At 41.5% G+C, this 21,843-nt stretch overlaps 1 protein-coding gene; it reads left to right on the forward strand.

Annotated features, from left to right (window-relative positions):
- The window catches only part of LOC131409892 (phosphatidylinositol 3,4,5-trisphosphate 3-phosphatase TPTE2-like), a 222,171-nt gene that overhangs the window by 104,357 nt on the left and 95,971 nt on the right, over positions 1–21,843 (forward strand).

The following is a 21,843-nucleotide window of genomic DNA, read 5'->3' on the forward strand; positions in this document are numbered from 1 at the left end:
TTTTTTTTTTTTAAACAGTTTTATTTATTTATTTATTTATTTGTGAGGAAGATCAGCCCTGAGCTAACATCCATGCTAATCCTCCTCTTTTTGCTGAGGAAGACCGGCTCTGAGCTAACATCTATTGCCAATCCTCCTCCTTTTTTTTTTCCCCAAGGCCCCAGTAGATAGTTGTATGTCATAGTTGCACAGCCTTATAGTTGCTGTATGTGGGACATGGCCTCAGCATGGCCGGAGAAGCGGTGCGTTGGTGCGCGCCCGGGATCCGAACCCGGGCCGCCAGCAGCGGAGTGCGCACACTTAACCACTAAGCCACGGGGCCGGCCCTATACAGTCAGATTTTTAATATGCAGCCACCACTTAATACCAGAAGGAAATGCAAAGACAGCCTTTTATAGGTATTGAAGGATAACCCCCAAGAAGAGGGCAAAATACACAAAAGAAGGTGATGTGGAAGAAAAAGAACTGTGTGAAAGTTCTTCCTGCGCTTTCAAGATTGGGGGAGAAATGGCCATGTTGCAGCAGAAAGGTTGTGATCAGCAACAGATGTGTGCAACTCAATCAGTCTTCCTTATAGAAGAAAAAGAACAAATTCACCATAGAAAAAAAAGAAAAGGGCCTGTGTGGTAGGAAATTTCCAAGCTGCTAGGGAGAAAGCCTGGCCTTCAGGAAGTTGGCGAACCAAGAAGGGAACCAAGGAAGGGAGGATTCATGATCCAGCCCCATCAGGATGTTGACAGTGAGAGATAAGATCTCCCTGCCATAAAGTCATAGTCACCCTAGAGGCACCCAATTTAAAGGAAAAACCCCCAAACCAGAATTAGTCAAAGTGGACCTGACTAGGAAAAAAAAATTATCAGGAACAGAGTCAGGCCAATCTGAGCCTATACTGTACTGATTCCTCCCTGGCCCCCAACCAAGCCAGTAAACTGCACCAAGGGAAGTTTGACAGCAGATGTTGAACATCCTAGTCCAACAGCCCAAAGAGAATTTCAGGATGTTAAGATCTTATCCCAGGAATTTAAATGTGACTAATTGCAAAGTGGCAAAATGTGGTAGCGAAGGTTATTGGACAGAGCAAGATTATATCCAAAGGAAGTCAGGGCAAGTCAGAGATGCATGCAAGGTACTCAACAGGGGAAGAATATTTGGAGAAGGCTACATGCAAAAAGAGCTCAAAATATCTCCCCAGGCCTTCCTCAGAGTTGAAACCATTCAGAAGACAATGAATCAGAAACATAGGCTGCATTAGAATACATGATAGCTGTGGCCTGACATGGTTCTGCCACTTTTGATGATGACAGGACCCCCATCCCCTCTACACCACCACCACCACTTGGCTTGAATTCTAAACAGACCACTAAATCAAGAGGCACTGGTAATACCCAAGGTTCATAGGAGAAGCCCTCAAAGGCAGTGTCCTGAATCAAAGAAGCTTTGTTTATCATTTATAGACGTGTGATTTCCTGTTGGTATGACCCAGACAGTATGTTAGTTAAATGTAGGGTTTATTTTTATTTAGGTATGGCGAGGCAGATGACTGGGAGACAACTGACATTGAAAAGATAGCTTATGGTGCTCACAGATCCCAAGAGGCGATGGCACACTACTCCACAGGGGCCACACAGTGAAGCACCAGGGTCAGTCAGGAGGCAGAGGGAATAAACTGAAAACGTGGGCAAAAGCTTTTACTGTGGTTTCTGTGGGAAGGAACAGGGAAGGCAGGGTAAACAGGTTTAGGATTAGCTGATCTGAATAATTTCAGCAGACTCTGGGGCATAGGGACTGCCCTAGTTGTCTGGTACCTGGCCCTAGGGTGATTAAAGCAGAAGGAAAGTAGCCCAGAGCTGAGAGCCCTGTAAAAGTCTAATGAAGGAGGCAGTTGCCTTACGGTTGATAGGGCGGTTGCATTATCAGACAGGGAATGAAGAACAGGCTCTGGGTTGCTTGGTTTGCATATGAAAGGCACAAATCTCTAGGAACTGGCTAGAATTGAATCTGTCTTGTGGGGAGGGGGGGGTTAAGTGGACTCTAGAAGAAGGGCCAAGATCTTTTATCTCAACTCCAAGATATTTAATTATACCCAACACCAGAGCAGTAAGGACAAAGACTCAAAACCAATGTCAAGTTAATAAAATTTTAGACTATTTCTTCCCTCCTCTGAAGTAGTACTCAAGTCCCTCAGAAAAGAGTAAAAGAAGGAAAAGCAAAGTATATGAGCAGCAACGAGGAACCTTCTGTCCCAGTGGTGTCCCCCTCTGTGCTGACACTCCATGAAGATAGTGAAATAAGGCAGTAATAAGGACTGCTGTTTATTGAACCGCCATGAGGTGTCGAGGCTTCGGCGAGTGGTGGGACCTAAGGCCCAGATTTCACTCTTCGTGGAAATCTATTAATACCTGTCCAATAGAGCTGTGACGAGACAGGGAATGAACAAGAAAGGCGCTTATGACAGGACCAGAATTGAGGACTTGGTCTGCGGCCCTGCTGCAGCTGCCACACGGCCCGGGACCAGCCTCACCCAGCCCCGAGAGGCTTCAGGCCTGGTCAGACAGACGGTGAGACCTCAAGCCCTCAGCCTCTGCCCCTGCCCCCGAGCCTGAGGGCTAAGTGTCCCAAACTCTCTCTGCAGGACCCATATCCAGAACGTGGAGGATGCACACAGCCCCGTCGGGACTTGCTGCCAGAAGAGCTGATCTCCCACGAAGCTCCCTGGTGCCCACGGTGAGGCCAGCAGGAAAGGTGTGTGGGAGCCCAGGGTAGAGGCTGGAGACAAGGCTACATGCCCCGCAGACTCCAGGACTCCGTCTCCTGGGGCCTGGTGACACCTCCAGCAGATAGAACTGGAGGGCAGGCTGGGCACCAGGCAGAACATCAGAGGCCGCTGTTTTCATCCTGCATTTGATACCTTCTGCACTTCTCAGACCTGGTGTTAGATAGGCTCTGCAGCTGTGTTTGTCTCCCTTGGAGGTGGAGGGAAATGAGGGTTTTTAAAAGAGCTGTATTGAGCTATAATTCGTATACCATACAATTCACCCTTTTAAAGCATACAGTTCAATGGATTTTAGTATGTTTATGGAGTTGCACAGCCATTGTCACTATCGAACTTTAGGACTTTTTCATTTCCCCACAAAGAAACCCCGTACTTATTTCTAGTCTGTCCTAATTTTCCTCCCTCCCCTCCACCCTCCACCCCAGGCCTTTGTTTTGTTGTTAGTGCCTTCGCGACTCCTAGTGACCCTGTGTACAGCACAGCGGAACCCTGCCTGTTCTTTTCGCACCAACCTCTCACCTTCCAGCACTCTATCAGACAGTGCTCTGCTGCTATTCACGGGGTTTCCATGGCCAATTTTTTCGGCACTGGGTGGCCAGGTCTTTCCTCCTAGTCTGTCTTAGTCTGCAAGCTCTGCTGAAACCTGTCCCCCTGGGTGACCCTGCTGGTATTTGAAATACTGGTGGCACCACTTTCAGCATCACAGCAACATGCAGCCACCACAGTATGACAACCGACAGATGGGTGGTGTGATTCCCTGACCGGGAACCTAGGCCTCAGCAGTGAGAGCTCAGAATCCTACCCACTAGACTACCAGGGTTGGCTGCTCCAGGTGTGGGCAACCACTAGTCTACTTTCTGTCTCTGTAGATATGCTTATTCTGGACATTTCATATGAATGGATCCTACAGTTTGTGATCTTTTATGCATCGTTTCTTTCACTTAGCGTGATGTTTTCAAGGTTCACGTAACTTGTGGCGTATGTCAATACAGTCATGTCCAGCATAACGATGTTTCAGTCAGATATGGATGGCATATACAAACGGTGGTCCCATAAGATTAGTACCAAATAGCCTAGGTGTGTAGTAGGCTGTACCATCTAGGTTCGTGTAAGTACACTTTATGATGTTCACACAACAACAAAATCGCCTAACGACGCTATCTCAGAGCGTATCCTGGTTGTTAAGTGACACACTTCATTCCCTTTATTGCCAAATAATATTACATTGTATGAGTATCCCACATTTTAAATAATCATTCATCAGTTTGATCGACATTTGGGTTATTGCTGCTTTTTGGCAATTATGAATGATATTGCCGTGAGCATTCATGTACAAGTCTTTGTGTGGATGTATGTTTTCATATCTCTTGGGTATACACCAAGGAAAAGCTGGGTCATATAGTAACTCTGTGTTTAAACATCTGAAGAACTGCCAAACTTTCCCAAAGTGGCTCCACCACTTTAAATCCCCACTAGCAGTGTATGAGGGTTCCAGTTTCTCCTGTATTTGTCAACACTTGTTGTTATTTGTCTTTTTGATTATAGCCATCCTGCTGTGTGTGAGGTGTTATCTCATTGTGGGAAAATGCATTTTAACAGTTGTTTCCTCATTATGAAAATATTATATAAACAATTTTGAATATTTTGAAAAATTGCTTTTAATATGTGTATTTCTTTCCAGACTTTGCTATGCATATTTACATTGTTTACATAATACATAGTTTTAAAAATAAAAGTGAAAAAACTCTTAACATTTAATCATAAACATGTTATGTTTATGTAAACTCTTCCTACACATCATTTAAAACAACTTTGATATTCTCTGAGGTGGATATACCATATTGACTTAACCATTCTATTTTTCTTTGACGCTTAGGTAGTTTTCAATATTTTGATATTATGAGACTTGTTTTACATTTTTATGCATAATTGTTTTTGCTTAAAAATTATTTTATTCCAAAAAACATCAAACTTTTCCTGAATTTCAGGAAAACCCAAGTTTCTACCAGTGGGCTGCTGCTCTTTTCTTTCTACTGAGTTACGCACTCAAGTGGTTAGTTATCAGTGCTAACTTCTCCTCTGAGCTGCAGACTCATCAGCTCAATTGCTTCCCAACCTTGGTTTCCCACAATCACACCAAACCTAAAATCTTCAAAACTTAGCCCATTATCTTCCTCTACCACCAACCTGTTCTTCCTCTTTATTTCCAGTATCAATAACTAGCACCCAGTCATCCAAGGAAGAAACATGGGAGCCATTTTCCCCCTTCCTCCTGCACATAACTAGTCAATCACAAGTTTCGCTGATTTTGTCTGCTTTTTCTCAAGTCTGTGTCTCCTCTCAGGTCTCACTACTACACTGGTTTGCAGGCTCTCAACATCTCTCACCTAAGCTGAACAGTAGCCTCCTACTTGATCTCTAATCCTTCAGTGCTGCCCCTCTTAAATTCCTTCCCCTCTCTACTGCTAGACAACCTGCCAACAACAAAATCATCACGAGATACCCCTGTTTAAAATCCTTCTGTGGCCCTCTATAGCCCTCTAAATAAAGTCTGCACTTCTTAATATGGTGTATAGGGCTCTCTATTTTGGCAGCTTCTGGTACTCTCTGCTCCGCATTTGCTACTGTAGTCATAGATAAACGTTTACAGTTTTCCCTGAAATCCTCATGCTGTTCAGTCCTTCCATGTGTTTGTTTATTATGTTTTTTCTGTCTGGAATTTCCTCACCACTTTTTTTTCTCCGGGCTAATTATTTATTGTCCTTCAAGCCCAAGCTCAGGCATCATCTTCAGAAAATCTACCTTGAAGTTCCAGAGTGGGCCAATGGGCCTTCTTTCTGCTCCACACAGGGTTGATCTCTATCTTTTCACTTTAAACATACTCTTAAACCTACTTCCTGAGTATAAAGTTTCTTACAATTTCAATATCTATAGTCTTTCCATGTCTTTTTCTTCTGTTTATAATTTCTGTTGCCTCCTGCTTGTGGTAGTTTGATTCCTCATGTTTGCTAGATTTCATTAACAGCTCATATTTGGCTGAACTTGAACGTTGAGAATCCTGAGGGACCCGAATTGAGATGACTGGCCTTAGTTTCTGCTGGGTGCTAGGGGTCACTGCCAATCAGGAACCGTTTCAATTTAACTTAACTTGATTGAGGTTTCTTGAACTGTGAGTGTGGCATAAACTGAAACCCCGGCATGAGAATAAAGCTGCTTACAAAACATTAGGGAAGACTATTAAAATTATTAATGTTTTTAAATCCAGTGGCAGCAGACGCAGAGTGATTTGCTTGTTGGTTCACTTTGCCAGCATATAGATTTTTCCCAGTTTATCTTTTCAACTAAAGATATATCCAGTTTGGGTGCCTGGATTTATGTGGAGGTCTCAGATTCAGCTGCACACTTCGTCAGGTTCAAATCCTATTGCTTGGTTAACCAGCAAAACTTTAGATTCCCAGGAATATGTCAGAGCTTTTCAAAACCCTCTCTTGACATCTTATTTCGCAGTTGTGTTTTTTAAGCATTTCGGTTACCTGTTGTTTGCCCCACCTCCTGTCTACCACTTTAGGCAGCCACATGTTAACCAACAAGGCTCTAGTTTTTTGGTTTTGACACACTTCCAGAGCATCTGTGGTTTCTGTGTTGGCTTAGTGCTTTAGTTTCAGCTCTAGAGTGTGAGAGTGTGTGTGTGCGCGCGTGTGTGTGCACATGTGAACATTTAGTAGTCCTCTTACCTTCTTGTGAGTTTAGCAATGTATTTAACAGTATGTCTGAAAGTAATATCAGTGAAAATGGCAAAGCAGAGACCTCCAAAAATTCTTCCCTTTATAAAAGCAACAAGAACACTGGCAAAAATGATGAGAATCAACTTTTTCAAACCTCTGGTAATTAACCAAAGGTTTGCAGCAATTTAGGGAGTATTTATTTAAGAACATAGGCTGAATTTGAGTGAGAACAGGGAGCTCTGTGGTATTCTAACTTGCCCTATTCCTGTCACACCCTCCCCAGCTCCATAGTGGCCTTGAAAACCAACATCCAGCAATCATGGTGAAAACCAGCCTCCTGGATGCCACTGAAGGGGACAAAAGGGGATTGGACTCCTTCAAAGCCCCATTCCCAGAGAACTGTCATTATTTGACCTATCTAGTGGGTTCCTGGAAAACCCCACGCAAAAGACTGTCTTTATTTGACCTGACTTGTAAGTCCTCCAGCCTTTTCCCTGGGACATTTGTTGAAAACAATCAATCAGAGGCAATTGTCAAACATCATGGCTGCCTGAGGTGTAGATAACAGTTGGGGCAAACAACAGGCTAATCAAAATGCTTAAAAGAACAAGCTGTGGAATGAGATGTCCATAGGGAGCTCTGAAAAGCTGCAACATATTCCTGGGAATCTAGAAGGACACCTGCACATCTTGGGATGTGCACATGTCCAGGACTTTGCATACTTAGGAAAGACGTGAAAAGGCCCGAAGCTCTCACCTCTGGCTAACCTTGAGGCTATGCTTAAGGAGAAAATGAAGTTCACAGTGGAGCTGTAAACTCTTTGGCTAAATGTTGAAGGCACGCTCTAACATGCACACAAAGCCCCTTCTTAACGACTGAGAGACTTACTGGCTCCAGGCATCTGAGGGAATCTCTGTCCAATGACTAGCTGACCATTGTGCTAACCAAGCTGACTTTAGTGGCCACACTGCACAAAGAACAGAGTTTACAAAATTAGTTTAGAAAAGTCACTAAACAAACAAAAAAACAGCATCAATAAACCCTGGGGAACGGGAAAAATCTGATTTCCAGTTGTTATATTCTTTAGAAAGTCCAGTTTTCAACAGAAAATTAAGAGACATAGAAAGAAACAAGGGCTGTGACCTTCAGAAGAATTTCTTGGCCTTTTTTTCATCCTCTTATATGAGACAGGAAGGCTAGAGGGGGCTTGCGTTGTCTTATTGCCCTTGCCCAAGGTCAGGTAAGGCTTTGGTAAAGTAGTTTCTCTTTGGGGCAGGTCTTTCTCGCAGAAAACAGAATGCTCAGGGCATATTTCAAAATGATCTGGCCTTAAGGTCATCAGTGACCATGATTTATTCATTTTTGTATCTTGCAAATTGCTTTAGAGAAGTACTAAATAAATATGACTGGAATGTTTTTTTTCCATGTCTTCAACGGTGACCATTACTCAACATCAGAACATGTACCAACACAGACTGTCAAACTGATCTGTCTTTATTTATTCCTCTTTTTGTGGTAATTTTTATATCATAATTTCCAAACAGAAATTTCTAATGCTTCATCTACGTTTTTAAAACTTTCTTTCCATGTTTGTTTTCATTTGTTTCCACTTTCCAGATTTACTGTACCAGGAATATGGGTGTATTTTTGATTTACAACTAATAATTCATTGCTTCCTCTTAATCCTGTGAAATCATAGCTTGAGTAAACGAAATGTTTTTTTCCTGAGTCTTGTATTAACCTTGACTATTTTAGTCAAATTTAATACTAGCTAGAAAACACTCAGCCCTCTGGTCCTTCTCTTCAATCCACAGGGAAAGGCAAAAGCTTAACGTAACCTTCTTCAGAATCAGAATATGTAAGATGCATCCCCTCCATCAGATGCAAAAAAAAAAAGTAACAGGCAAGAGAGTCTACTCTGAGATTATTATCCGGGGATCTTTGATCTTGGTACCTCTCCCTCCCCCCACTTCTTTAAGGAGAACAGTGTCTGTGTATCTGTTATTGTTTTTGTTTAATTATTTTATTGAGGTCATATTGGCCTATAAGATTGTGTAAATTTCAGTTGTACATGATTATATATCAGTTTCTGTATAGACTGCATGATGTTCAACACCAATACTCTAGCTTTTATCCCTTACCATATACGTGTGCCCCTTTATCCCTTTCACCCTCCCCCCACTCCCTTCCCCTCTGGTAACCACTAATCTGTTGTCCTTATCCACATGTTTATCTATCTTCCACATGTGAGTGAAATCATACTCTGTGTGTGTCTGTTTTTAAGCCCCTGCAGTCTTGAACCAAGTTCATTCTATTCCTCCCTCCACTATGATCTCATCAGAACCTCAGGAATCTATTGCTTGGAGTTGCCATGACGACAGGGTTCTTATTTCAGTACTGGTTGTACCCAGCACGAGGTAAAGACCTAAGGATGGGGGGGTCTCTGGACAAGGGCATCTCATCCCACCCTCTGCCCTCTATGTTGCCCTCTCATCCTCAGAGGGTTAGAGTGTAACCTCTTAGAGGGATGGCTGGCGCACTGAGGGGAGGAAGAGGGGTGGAGAGAAGGGGTAGGATGGGGGTCTTTGGGACAGATAGACAGAAAAGTTTGCCTTGTGCTCAGCTGTGGGGAGCATTCACTCCCATTCCTCTCCCCTCCCAGAGCCCCCTCATCCTCAGGGAATGGGGGACAACTAGGTGGATGGAGGGCCAAGTAGCAGTAACCTTGTTGCAGGCTGGGAATTGGGCCAAGATTTGACTTAACAGGCTTGGTTTTGGGAAATTAAAAATCAAAAAGAATGGGGGGCCAGCCTGGTTGCATAGTGGTTGGGTTCCCAGTCTCTGCTTCCCTGGCCCAGGGTTCGTGGGTTCAGTTCCCAGCTGGGAACTTACACACCGCTCATCAAGCCATGCTGCGGTGGTATCCCACTTACAAAATAGAGGAAGATTGGCACAGATGTTAGCTCAGGGCCAATCTTCCTCAGGTTAAAAAATAAAAAAATTAAAAATAAATAAATAAGAATGAAAAAAGGAAAAGGCATTATCCTGAAAGGCAGCAGGAGAGAAAACTACTACCAGGGTCTCAAGCTAAGTTCTCTCCCACTTAGGAAAAGTTGTACCCGAGTCAAATATCTGAGTCCTGCACCCCACCGCCCCGTAGCCCGTCCACCGCTGCACCCGTCCGCCACTGCGCCCCGCTCTGCCCTTCCACCCTACCGCCCCCCACTCCCCCCCACTCCCCCCCACTCCCCCTCCGCCCCTCCGCCCGTCGCCCCCCACCCCCACCCCCCCACTCCCCCCACCCCACCCCAGCCCCTTCCGAGCCGCAGCGCCTCAACGAAGGCAGCATTTTCTGCAGGTAAGCGGATCTGGGGCTTGCAAGGAGGAGGGGACCCCCAAGTCATCAGGCTCTGCCTTGGTTCTCCGGGCCCCTCTCTGGAACAGAAGGCGGAGGCCTCGGAGCTTTGGGATTCCTGCTTCCACTGAGCGTGAGCTGGTATCCCTTGAAAGTCAAGAATTTACAGGTGGTTTTTGGCCCCAAGCCCAAAACTCAAAATGAACATTTATGCCCAAAGTGATCTGTTTCTTAAAAGTATTTTCTGTTGGTTTTCACTTTTCTCTCCTTGCGCAGAGTTTAGATGCTTGTGGCACGTTTTCTGGCAGGCTCAGTGCAGACATGATGTCACTACTGATTAACTTGACAATGTACTTGGCAATGTCGCCCTATTCTCCAGTAACTTCCAGTTTTCTTGCATGACGTAAATCTGCTCTGTGAAATGTTGAGAAGCACATCTCTTTGCTTTCCTATTCCTTTCATTTATTCTACAGAATTATTTCAGGGTCAAAATATGAATCACTGTGATGATGTAAAATTGGTTTGAAATGGGTTTTGTTTCGCTTTCTGGGTCCTGTGTAGCAAGTGGACAATCTTTAAAGTGTCCTATACTTGAGCTAAACTCGAATTTTACTGAACATTCAAAAAATATTTTCCTCTATTTCTTGAAGTAAAATAAAATACTGAGAGCAAGTACAGAATGCATATTTCACAGGATTGATAAAATTGCACAGCATTATAGATTTCGTAAGGTTTTGGATTTACGACTTTAGGAATGCTGATCCATACCTAATAAGTTCTAGGTGTGACTTGCTTTCTAAGTTGGGGATGTCATATGTGTTTTAAATACATTGAATATAAAATTCATGAGTGCTTTTCCTTTTCTTAGGTTGATTGTAGATTAAATTCAACAACAAGACAATGGTAATGCTATGCAGAGGTTAAAGATGAATGTTTTAGGTCTCTGGTTCAGCTGTTGCAGGAGTAATAGGTAAGTGGTAAGACTCAAATTTACTGAATTTTAAACATAATTATCAGCCTTGGCTAATGGAATAGGGAATACATGTGTACCTTCTTTCATAATAAATGTGAACTGTATGCAAGTGAAATTTGTCAAACTCACAATTTAAAGACCTTGTTTTATGCCTGTAATTTCCTTAAAAATTCCGCATCTTAGGCATTGTGCCAGTAATAGCATGCGTGTGCTAGTCATGGTCATTTTAAGCTTCTCCTCTGAGGGTTGGCTGGTTGCTCTGTCCAGGAGTGGTGAGCTAGTGTTGGACTCAGGAAGCCATTTTGCAGAGAAGGCTACTACAAGGGCTTCCGTTGTCCCGTCTTGATCAACACCTGAAACATGGTGAATTTCCACAGTGAAAGTCACAAATGAATTTTTATTAGTGAGATTAGTGGCTTACAAATCAGCGTGATGGACGTTGGAATTGTAGGAATATTCAAGATCTGTGGAATTGGCTAAAATATTTTAGAGACAGCCCACTCTTGCATCAACAGGATATAGGAATCTATTGAGTGAGGCTTGTAGTGTATATACCCTTAGGGATGACACCTTTATCCTTATTCTGTCTCCAGCCATTGGTTTAGGAAGGTTTCAGCCTCTGGAATATGGGGAATCTATTGGGAATGAGCCTTTTCTTAGAAAGTGGGGAAACCCACTTTCCTTAGAAGGCAGTTTAGCTACCTGCTTATTCATGTCCCATGGAGGAGTCACATCTATGTCCCCAAACAGTTTATCAAGGTATTCTTTCAGGCTTCATATACTACTCTCTCTGAAAGAAGTTCAGGTAACATCTAGGGACGTCTCATGCCCCATTTGCAGATTGGTGCCCCAAGCAACATTCTTAGCACTTGGCCTGTCATCTGGATCTCAGGGGTAATTTGTGTATCTGCCAGTTCTCCTTCTCAGAAGCCATCTGGAAAATCCAGTAATCATTCTATGGGCTACCTATGTCAAAAACTCAAATTCTTACCTTTTTGGTTATCCAAGTATTTTTCCCTGCTGTGATTTATTAGTGTATTCTGCACAGTCAATCCTGGTGTTCCTCCTCTTGAAAAGCAACTGATACATATAGAGGTCTTTCTTTTTGAGGTAGTCTTTTCTCTTAAAGCCTGAAGGGACTTCTGTGAGCCATGCTTCATGGGCATCAGGACACCCATCTAGAACGGGGAATGCTCCTTTCCTGGACCCTCAGCCCAGGCCAAGGGGTTTGATGACCCAAATTCTAGCTCTTCTTTCCACACAGCCTGCAAGAATGACATAATATCTATCTGTGCTTAGAGTTCTGAGCTGTTGATCAGAGTCCAAAATTGGTTTGTAGGGTAGAATAAAGAAAAACCATTTAATACAGTGTTTCTAAAATGTGCTCCTTACATATTTCCACTGTGAGAAAGAGGTTTGTGTAGTCAACTAAGTTCAGGAATCTTTGCATACTCTGGTCTCTCTCAGATAATCACAATGCTTATTAGCATACAAGTCCTGCAGCAAAAAAAAAATGTGTGCAATCAATAATTTCTCAAATTTATTGGACATTTGGAGAGTTAGGAAAGTGTTGTGGCTAAGAGCATGGATTCATTAACAGATGGGTTCAGATCTCAGCTCTACAATTTCAGGCTGGTGACGATGGACAAGTTACTCACTGTCTCTGTAGCCCATTTCTCTCATCTACAAAATGGGGATAATAATACTATATACCCCATGGGATTATTGTGAAAATTAAATGAATTATTATATGTAATGAGTGCTATTATTATTGTTAAATCCTATTAATATTTCCTCAAACTGGTGTTCCATTATATACACCTTGGGAGATGCTGGCTTACTAATATATTTCATATGACCCAAGGATGCCACAAGAACAAATGCTGGCATGTTCATTGAGACAGGTCTTGTAGAAAGCATTTCCTGTGACATTTATCTTTAGATCATTTGCAGATTTGATGCTTATTAAGCATATGTGATGTCCAAAAGCCCATTGAAGAAAACCTTTCAGTGCAAAAAAACATTTAAAAGCCAGATATATTGAAATGATGGAAAAATGGAATCGCCAAACATTTCAGTCGTCACCAGGAAGACCTAATACGATGTTAAAACCTACTTTTAGATACTTTTGAAATGGGAGAGAGATGATTCAGTTAATAAAAAGTAAGTTATGAGGTTAAAACGTCTACTTGTTCTAAAATTTCAGCATTCATTTTCTTAGTGTATGACTATTCTTATGACTCTTTCTAAAGACATTTAAATGCAAACTCTGAAAATCTTGTAAAATCTTCCATATGAGATGATAGCAAATAATTTCATGCCTTTTTAAAGGAAAGATGAGAGGTTTGAATACCACTTTCAGATCAAGTGCCTCCTCTATTAAATGTAACACAGCTGTTTCATGATTCATTTCTCTATTGTGGTTGAGTAACGGTAGAGAGGATTAGACACAGGTTGGTTCATTGATGAAACAGATTGGCTTGCCAGTTATATTTGAGAGACACTACATATTGGGCATCTGCTACACAGCTTTACATGTTCACGTTTTGCAGGCACACTAACTCATATTTACCGACATGTTAGAATCCCAGTTTATTAATTTTAATCTGATGTGTAGTTGGAAGGGGCAGAATGCTCATGATAGTTGGTTGGCAGCCTCTTCTCAGAATAAATATCTTCTTAGAAAACCCAGTCAGGGTTTGTTGATGAGGATAGTCAGGACAAAGGCAGTTGAGTGATCTCAAGGACATTCTGTGCCCTTCCCTCCTGTTGGGCTTCACCTCGCAAGTGGTCCAGGAAACCTCTGTCAGCCTGGTTGGAGCTCATGGTATGGTGGCCGACGTGAAAGCTTTGGGAGTTCTTCCTCTGCCTCCACGTAGGCTCTGCTCCCTTTCATGGCATTAGAACCTGCCTGTTAGTTTTTTACCTTGAAGTCAAGATGGCAGCATAGGCAGAATCTGAACTCACCTCCTCCCACGGACACAGCCAATTTACAACTACTCGTGGAAAATTACCCCGGAGAGAGAACTGAAAACTGGATAAGAGGAACACCTGCAACAAAAAACAATCCTAACTGAGGTGGAAGAGGCAGAAACTCCCTTCTGGAGAGGAAAAACGCCAACTTCACAAGCCGCCAGCTTCGTGGCCGCCCAGGAACAGCCCAGAGGTCCGCAGCCCTCCCTGGAGGAGCGGGGCCCTGAGCCAGGGAGGCCCCGCTGTGGGCATTTTGTGGACCCAGCACAATCGAGACAAGTGGCAGAATATCTGACTTTGCCTGCTACTAAAACATTGGGGAGTACCCCCAGAAAAGCTGGTTCACAAAGACACTAAAACCGGCTCTTAAAGGGCCACGCGCAAACTCACCCGTTTCAGAAAGCAACCTAAAATCACCAGAAAGAAAGGTGCACAGTGCTTTGGTGAAAAGAGACTCACCTGATAGGCTCTGAGTGCCTTGCAGTGAGAGGTGAGACCTGTCCAGGGACTGGGACATTGGCGGCAGCCATTGTTGGGGCCTGGTGTGGGTGTGCTGACATAGACGCCATTGGAGTTCTCGCTGGGGCCTGCTAGCCCAGAGTCTGCCCCACCCACTAGAGCACCAATTTAATCCAGCTCAGCCAGGGTGGGCAGCCCACCCTAGAGACTGGCCCCACCCAACAACAAGCCCTCAGGCAACTTGTGGGCCTGCATAGATTGGTGACTGGATTCTCTGCAGCCTGGCAGCTGAGCCCACTTCTGTGGGGCAGGGCGTGCACAAGGAGCGGGTGGAGAGTGTGGGGCGGTGGTGGAGTGTGTGGGGCTCCCGCCATGGAGAGACTGGGTCCACTTCAGGAGGTCAGGGTGCGCACACAGGGCAGGACTGTGTTGACTTGTGGGTGGACCTGTGGGCAGCAGGGCTCATCAGCTGCAGAAGACTTGTGCTTCTCAAAGACCCACATAGTGGGTTTGCCTCACCTTCCAAAGCCTGAAACAATTGGGTGCTCCTGTGCCTGAGGCCAGCCCCATCCAGCTGCAATCCTCAGAGAGCTGAAAAGAGACCTAAAGCCTGGAGGCTTACAGCAATTGTAAGCCCTGGAGCCTAACAACCTGCCATGCTGGGGGCCTACTCACTTAAAAGAAATACTGCAACACATATGTGGTATTAGAACTTGCAGCCAACTGTGCTGGGGCTCTCCACACCCGATAAAGAGACTGAAGGGCACACAACAACTACAAGCAGCTGAGCATTATAACAGCTGGCCAGGAGCATAACTCAGCCTCCCTGGGCACCTACAGGGAGAGCAAACACGCCACAACAGAAGGACACACGTAGCACACATAGGGGGCACCCCTGGAACATTGAGAACTGAGGGAAGTACACTGCTGGGCCTCCTAAGGCATCACTTATATAATGTCACCTACCCAAGAGCAGGAGATGTAGCTGACCTACCTAATACATAGACACAAGCACAGGGAAAGAGGCAAAATGAGGAGGCAAAGGAATACATTCCAAGTAAGGGAACAGGACAAAACCCCAGAAAAGGAACTAAGTGAAACAGAAATGGGCAACCTACCCGACAGAGAGTTCAAACTAAGAGTGTTAAGGATGCTCACTGATCTGGGGAGAAGAACGGATGAACTCAGTGAGAATGTCAACAAAGAAATGGAAGACATAAAAAAGAACCAATCGGAAATGAAGAATACAATACTGGAAATGAAAAATTCACTAGAGGGACTCAAAAGGACAGTAGAGGATACAGAAGAATGGATCTGCGAGCTGGATGAAAGACTAGAAGAAATTACCCAAGCTGAACAGGTAAAAGAGAAAAGAATTAAAAAGAGTGAGGACAGTCTAAGGGACCTCTGGGACAACATCAAGCGCACTAACATCCATGTTATAGGTGTCCCAGAAGGAGAAGAGCGAGACAAAGAGGCAGAGAATCTATTTCAAGAAATAATGGATGAAAACTTCCCTAACCTAAGGAAGGAAACAGACATCCAGGTACAGGAAGCACAGAGACCCCCAAATAAGATAAATCCAAAGAGGCCCACACCAAGACACATCATAATCAAAATGTCCGGAATTAAAGATAAAGAGAGAATCCTAAAAGCCACAAGAGAAAGACAAGTTACATACAAAGGAAACCCCATAAGGCTATCAGCTGACTTCTCAGCAGAAAGCTTACAGGCTAGAAGAGAGTGGCACAATACATTTAAAGTGCTAAAAGGAAAAAACTTACAGCCAAGAATACTCTACCCGGCAAGGTTATCATTCAAAATGGAAGGAGAGATCAAAAGTTTCCCAGACAAGTAAAAATTAAAGGAGTTTGTCAGCAAGAAACCAGTGCTACAAGAAATGTTAAAGGGAATGATTTAAGGGGAAAAGAGAAGACCACAAATAGGAAAAATTATCTATTTCCATGATAAGAGGGTAATGGATACAAATGCACAAAAAAGAGGTGAGATATGATATCAAAAACATAAAAGGAGGGAGGAGGGGAGTTAAAGAGTAGAGCTTTCAGACAGAGGTCAAACTAAAAAGACCATCAATTCTGTATAGAAGGAGAAAGGAACAGAGAAGGACTACTAAAACACTGAGGAAAAAAAAGTTGAAAAATGGCAGTAAGTACATACTTATCAATAGCTACTTTAAATATCAATGGACTAAATGCTCCAATTAAAAGGCATAGGGTGGCTGATTGGATAAAACAACAAGACCCATATATATGCTGCATATAAGAGACACACTTCAAACCTAAAGACACTCACAGACTGAAAGTGAAGGGATGGAAAATGATACTCCACGCAAATGGCAATGAAAAGAAAGCTGGGGTAGCAATACTCATATCAGACAAAATAGATTGTAAAACAAAAACTGTAAAAAAAGACAAAGAAGGTCGGTACATAATAATCAAGGGAACAATCCAACAAGAGGATATAACACTTGTAAATATCTATGCACCCAATGTAGGAGAACCTAAATATATAAAGCAATTATTAACAGACATAAAAAGAGAAATAGACAGTAACACAATAATAGTAGGGGACATTAACACTGCACTTATACCAATGGATAGATCATCCAAACAGAAGATCAATAAGGAAACATTGGCCTTAAATGACACACTAGAACAGATGGACCTAGTAGATATATATGTATATATATGTATATATCTACTATATACAGAGCATTCCATCCAAAAACCAAAGAATACGCGTTCTTTTCAAATGCACATGGAACATTCTCCAGGATTGATCACATATTAGGCCACAAAACAAGTCTACATAAATTTAAGAAGACTGAAATAATATCAAGCATCTTTTCTGACCACGAAGGTATGAAACTAGAAATCAACTATAGGAAGAAAATCAGAAAAGCCACAGATACATGGAGATTAAACAAAATGCTACTGAACAATGATTGGGTCAACGAAGAAATCAAAGGAGAAATCAAAAAATACCTGGAAACAAATGAAAATGAAAATACGACATGCCAGAATTTATGGGATACAGCAAAAGCGGTTCTAAGAAAGAAGTTTATAGCAATACAGGCCTATCTCAACAAACAAGAAAAATCTCAAATAAACAATCTAACAATGCACCTAAAGGAACTGCAAAAAGAAGAACAAACAAAGCCCAAAATCAGTAGAAGAAGGGAAATAATAAAAATCAGAGCAGAAATAAATGAAATAGAGACTAAAAAAAAAATAGAAAAAAATTAATAAAATCAAGAGCTGGTTCCTTGAAAAGATAAACAAAATTGACAAACTTGTAGCTAGACTCACCAAGAAAAAAAGAGAAAAGGCTCAAATAAGTAAAATCAGAAATGAAAGAGGAGAAATGACAACAGACACCTCAGAAATACAAAAGATTATAAGAGAATACTATGAAAAGATATATGCCAACCAATTCGACAAACTGGAAGAAATGGATAAATTCCTAGAAGCATACAACCTTCCAAAACTGGATCAAGAAGAAATAGAGAATTTGCATAGACCAATCACCAGTAAGGAAATTGAAACAGTAATCAAAAACCTCCCCAAAAATAAAAGTCCAGGACCAGATGGCTTCCCTGGTGAATTCTACCAAACATTCAAAGAAAACTTAATATCTATCCTTCTCAAATTCTTTCAAAAAATTGAGGAGTGGGAGAAGCTCCCTAACTCATTCTACGAAGCCAACATTACCCTGATACCAAAACCAGACACAGACAACACAAAAAAAAGAAAATTACAGGCCAATATCACTGATGAACATCAATGCAAAAATCCTCAACAAAGTACTAGCAAATCGCATACAACAATACATTAAAAAGATTATACACCATGATCAAGTGGGATTTATTCCAGGTATGCAGGGATGGTTCAACATTCGCAAATCAATCAACATAATACACCACATTAATAAAATGAAGAATAAAAATCACATGATCCTCTCGATAGATGCAGAGAAAGCATTTGACAAGATACAGCATCCATTTATGATAAAAACTCTGAATAAAATGGGTATAGAAGGCCATATATGACAAACCCACAGCTGATATCATCCTCAATGGTGAAAAACTGAAAGCTATCCCTCTAAGAACAGAAACCAGACAAGGATGCCCACTGTCACCACTCCTATTTAACATAGTACTGGAAGTCCTAGCCAGAGCAATCAGGCAAGAAAAAGAAATAAAAGGGATCCAAATTGGAAAGGAAGAAGTGAAACTGTCACTATTTGCAGATGACATGATTTTATATATAGAAACCCCTAAAGAATCCACCAAAAAACTTAGAAGTAATAAACGAATATGGTAAAGTTGCAGGATACAAAATCAACATACAAAAATCAGTTGCATTTCTGTACACTAACAACAAAGTAGCAGAAAGAGAAATTAAGAATACCATGCCATTTACAATTGCAACAAAAAGAATAAAATATCTAGGAATAAACTTAACCAAAGAGTTGAAAGATCTGTACACCAAAAACTATAAAACATTGCTGAAAGAAATCGAAGAAGACACAAAGAAATGGAAAGATATTCCATGCTCTTGGATTGGAAGAATTAACATAGTTAAGATGTCCATACTTCCTAAAGCCATCTATAGATTCAATGCAATCCCTATCAAAGTTCCAACAACATTTTTCACAGAAATAGAACAAAGAATCCTAAAATTTATATGGAACAACAAAAGACCCCGAATAGCTAAAGGAATCCTGAGAAAAAAGAACAAAGCTGGAGGTATCACACTCCCTGATTTCAAAATATACTACAAAGCTATAGTAACCAAAACAGCATGGTACTCACACAAAAACAGACACACAGATCAATGGAATAAAATCAAAGCCCAGAAATAAACCCACACATCTATGGACAACTAATCTTCGACAAAGGAGCCAAGAACATACAATGGAGAAAAGAAAGTCTTTTCAACAAATGGTGTTGGGAAAACTGGACAGCCACTTGCAAAAAAATGAAAGTAGACCCTTACCTTACACCATACACAAAAATTACCTCAAAATGGATTAAAGACTTGAATGTAAGACCTGAAACTATGAAACTTCTAGAAGAAAACATAGGCAGTATGCTCTTCGACATCATTCTTAGCAACATATTTTCAAGCACCATGTCTGACCAGGCAAGAGAAACAATAGAAAAAATAAACAAATGGGACTACATCAAACTAAAAAGCTTCTGCACAGCAAAGGAAACCATCAACAAAACGAAAAGACAACCTAACAATTGGGAGAAGATATTTGCAAACCATACATCTGATAAGGGCTTAATCTCCAAAATATACAAAGAACTCATGCATCTCAACAACAAAAAAACTAACAACCCAATTAAAAAGTGGGCAAAAGACCTGAACAGACATTTCTCCAAAGAAGATATACAGATGGCCAACAGACACATGAAAAGATGTTCAACATCATTAACTATCAGGGAAATGCAAATCAAAACTACAATGAGATATCACCTCACGCCCGTGAGAATGGCTATAATTAACAAGACAGGAAACAACAAGTGTTGGAGAGGATGTGGAGAGAAGGGAACTCTCATACACTGCTGGTGGGAGTGCAAACTGGTGCAGCCACTATGGAAAACAGTATGGAGATTCCTCAAAAAATCAAGGATAGAACGACCATATGATCCAGCTATTCCACTGATGGGTATTTACCCAAAGAACTTGAAAACACCATAAAGACACATGCACCCCTGTGTTCATTGCAGCATTATTCAGAAGAGCCAAGACTTGGAAGCAACCTCAGTGCCCATCAAGGGATGAATGGATAAAGAAGATGTGGTATATATACACAATGGAATACTACTCAGCCATAAGAAACGATGAAATCCAGCCATTTGTGACAACATGGATGGACATTGAGGGTATTATGCAAAATGAAAAAAGTCAGAGGGAGAAGGTTAAATACCGTATGATCTCCTTCGTTAAGTAGTAGATAATAACAACAACAAACAAACACATAGAGACAGAGATTGGATTGGTGGTTACCAGAGGGGGAGGGGGGAGGGAGGAGGGCGAAAGGGGTAATTCGGGACATGTGTGTGGTGATGGGTTGTAATTAGTATTTGGGTGGTGAACATGATGTAATCTATGCAGAAATAGAAGTATAATGATGTACACCTGAAATTTATACAATGTTATAAACCAATGTTACTGCAATAAACAAAAAATTAGAAAAATAAAAATAAATAAATTTCCTTCAAACCCCAAAAAAAAAAAAAAAAAGAAACTGTTTGTTACCATTAGTTAGATCACAGATGATTTGGCATTATTTTTAGTCTCCCTACTGAGACCAGGAGACCGACTGGTTCCTTGGGAAGATTTGAATGGTACTTCGGTTCCATCCATAGTACATTTACAGATCATCTGTAGTCAGTTACTCATGCAGCCGACTATTCCCATTCGGTTTTTGTGGATTCTCGGTTCAAGGTATGACATCTTCTGACGTGCAGACTGAGAGTGACAGCACAGTATGAAGTTTTCTTTACTATTGATGGTGATCATGCTTTTTTGTGAAGGATTAGCACATTTTTATGTTGCTTATCAAGCAAGAGGTTTTCAAGCAGAGCGTGAGTCGATCTTTTACGACTAGTTGATTCTCAGGTAACTATTTAGAACTTATATGTTAGAGCAAGAAGACAAAGTTCTATACTTCTGCTAGGTTTCATTATACTTAGCTGGAGCCTTTGACTCCCACGGTATCAACAGAAGAAATTAAAACAAATCTGAGAACAAAATTGTGCAGTGCTGGATGGTTTTCTGACTTAGGGTTTTCTGTAGAATAACAAGATTTACTTAATTGAACTCATTTCTGGGTCATTTTTTAGTCTTATTTCCAATCTGAGAATCCTACAGATATAGTTTCCTCTGCTTAAATAATTCTAAAATATTAGTAATCTAAGTTTTAAATAAATTAATATTTTAAGTATAACTTGGGCAACACATATTTTAAGGGAACTCTGTAGTGAATCTATCCGAAAATTAATTTTAAATTCCTTTATCAAGAATATATTGAGCACCTACTGTGCACCTGGCATTAATATAGGTGCTGATGATATAGATTAAAGACAAGGTCTTCGTTCTCTTGAAGTCTACATTGGGGCAGAAGAGGTGTAAAAGACTGAAGACAAATTAGTAAGTGAAAACGAAGCAGTAGTGAGAAGTGATGGTGAAAAATAAACATGTGACAGGGAGTGAGTGGGGCCTCCTTCTGGTTGAGGGTCAGGAAAATCTCTTTGAGATAACATTTTAAATGATGCCTGATTGACAAAAGGCAAATAACTGTTAACTTTTAGTTTTATATATTGAGAGCGTTATCATTGTTAGGAGTAAGGCATGTTTATACTGTAGCGACTTCCACCTTTTACTATTGAGATTTAGGGAAATTCCTATTTTCCTGTCAATAGGAGATCAGCCTCTTCTAAGGGTTTAGTGGTATTGGATTTCTCTTACTTTTCCATGTGCCATGTACACATTTATAACTGCTAAAAGTTCTAAAGATTTGAGACAGTACATTAGAGTATGTGAAATTTTGT

This window comes from Diceros bicornis, chromosome 9 (assembly GCF_020826845.1).
Source record: "Diceros bicornis minor isolate mBicDic1 chromosome 9, mDicBic1.mat.cur, whole genome shotgun sequence".
In the NCBI taxonomy this organism is placed as follows: domain Eukaryota; kingdom Metazoa; phylum Chordata; class Mammalia; order Perissodactyla; family Rhinocerotidae; genus Diceros; species Diceros bicornis.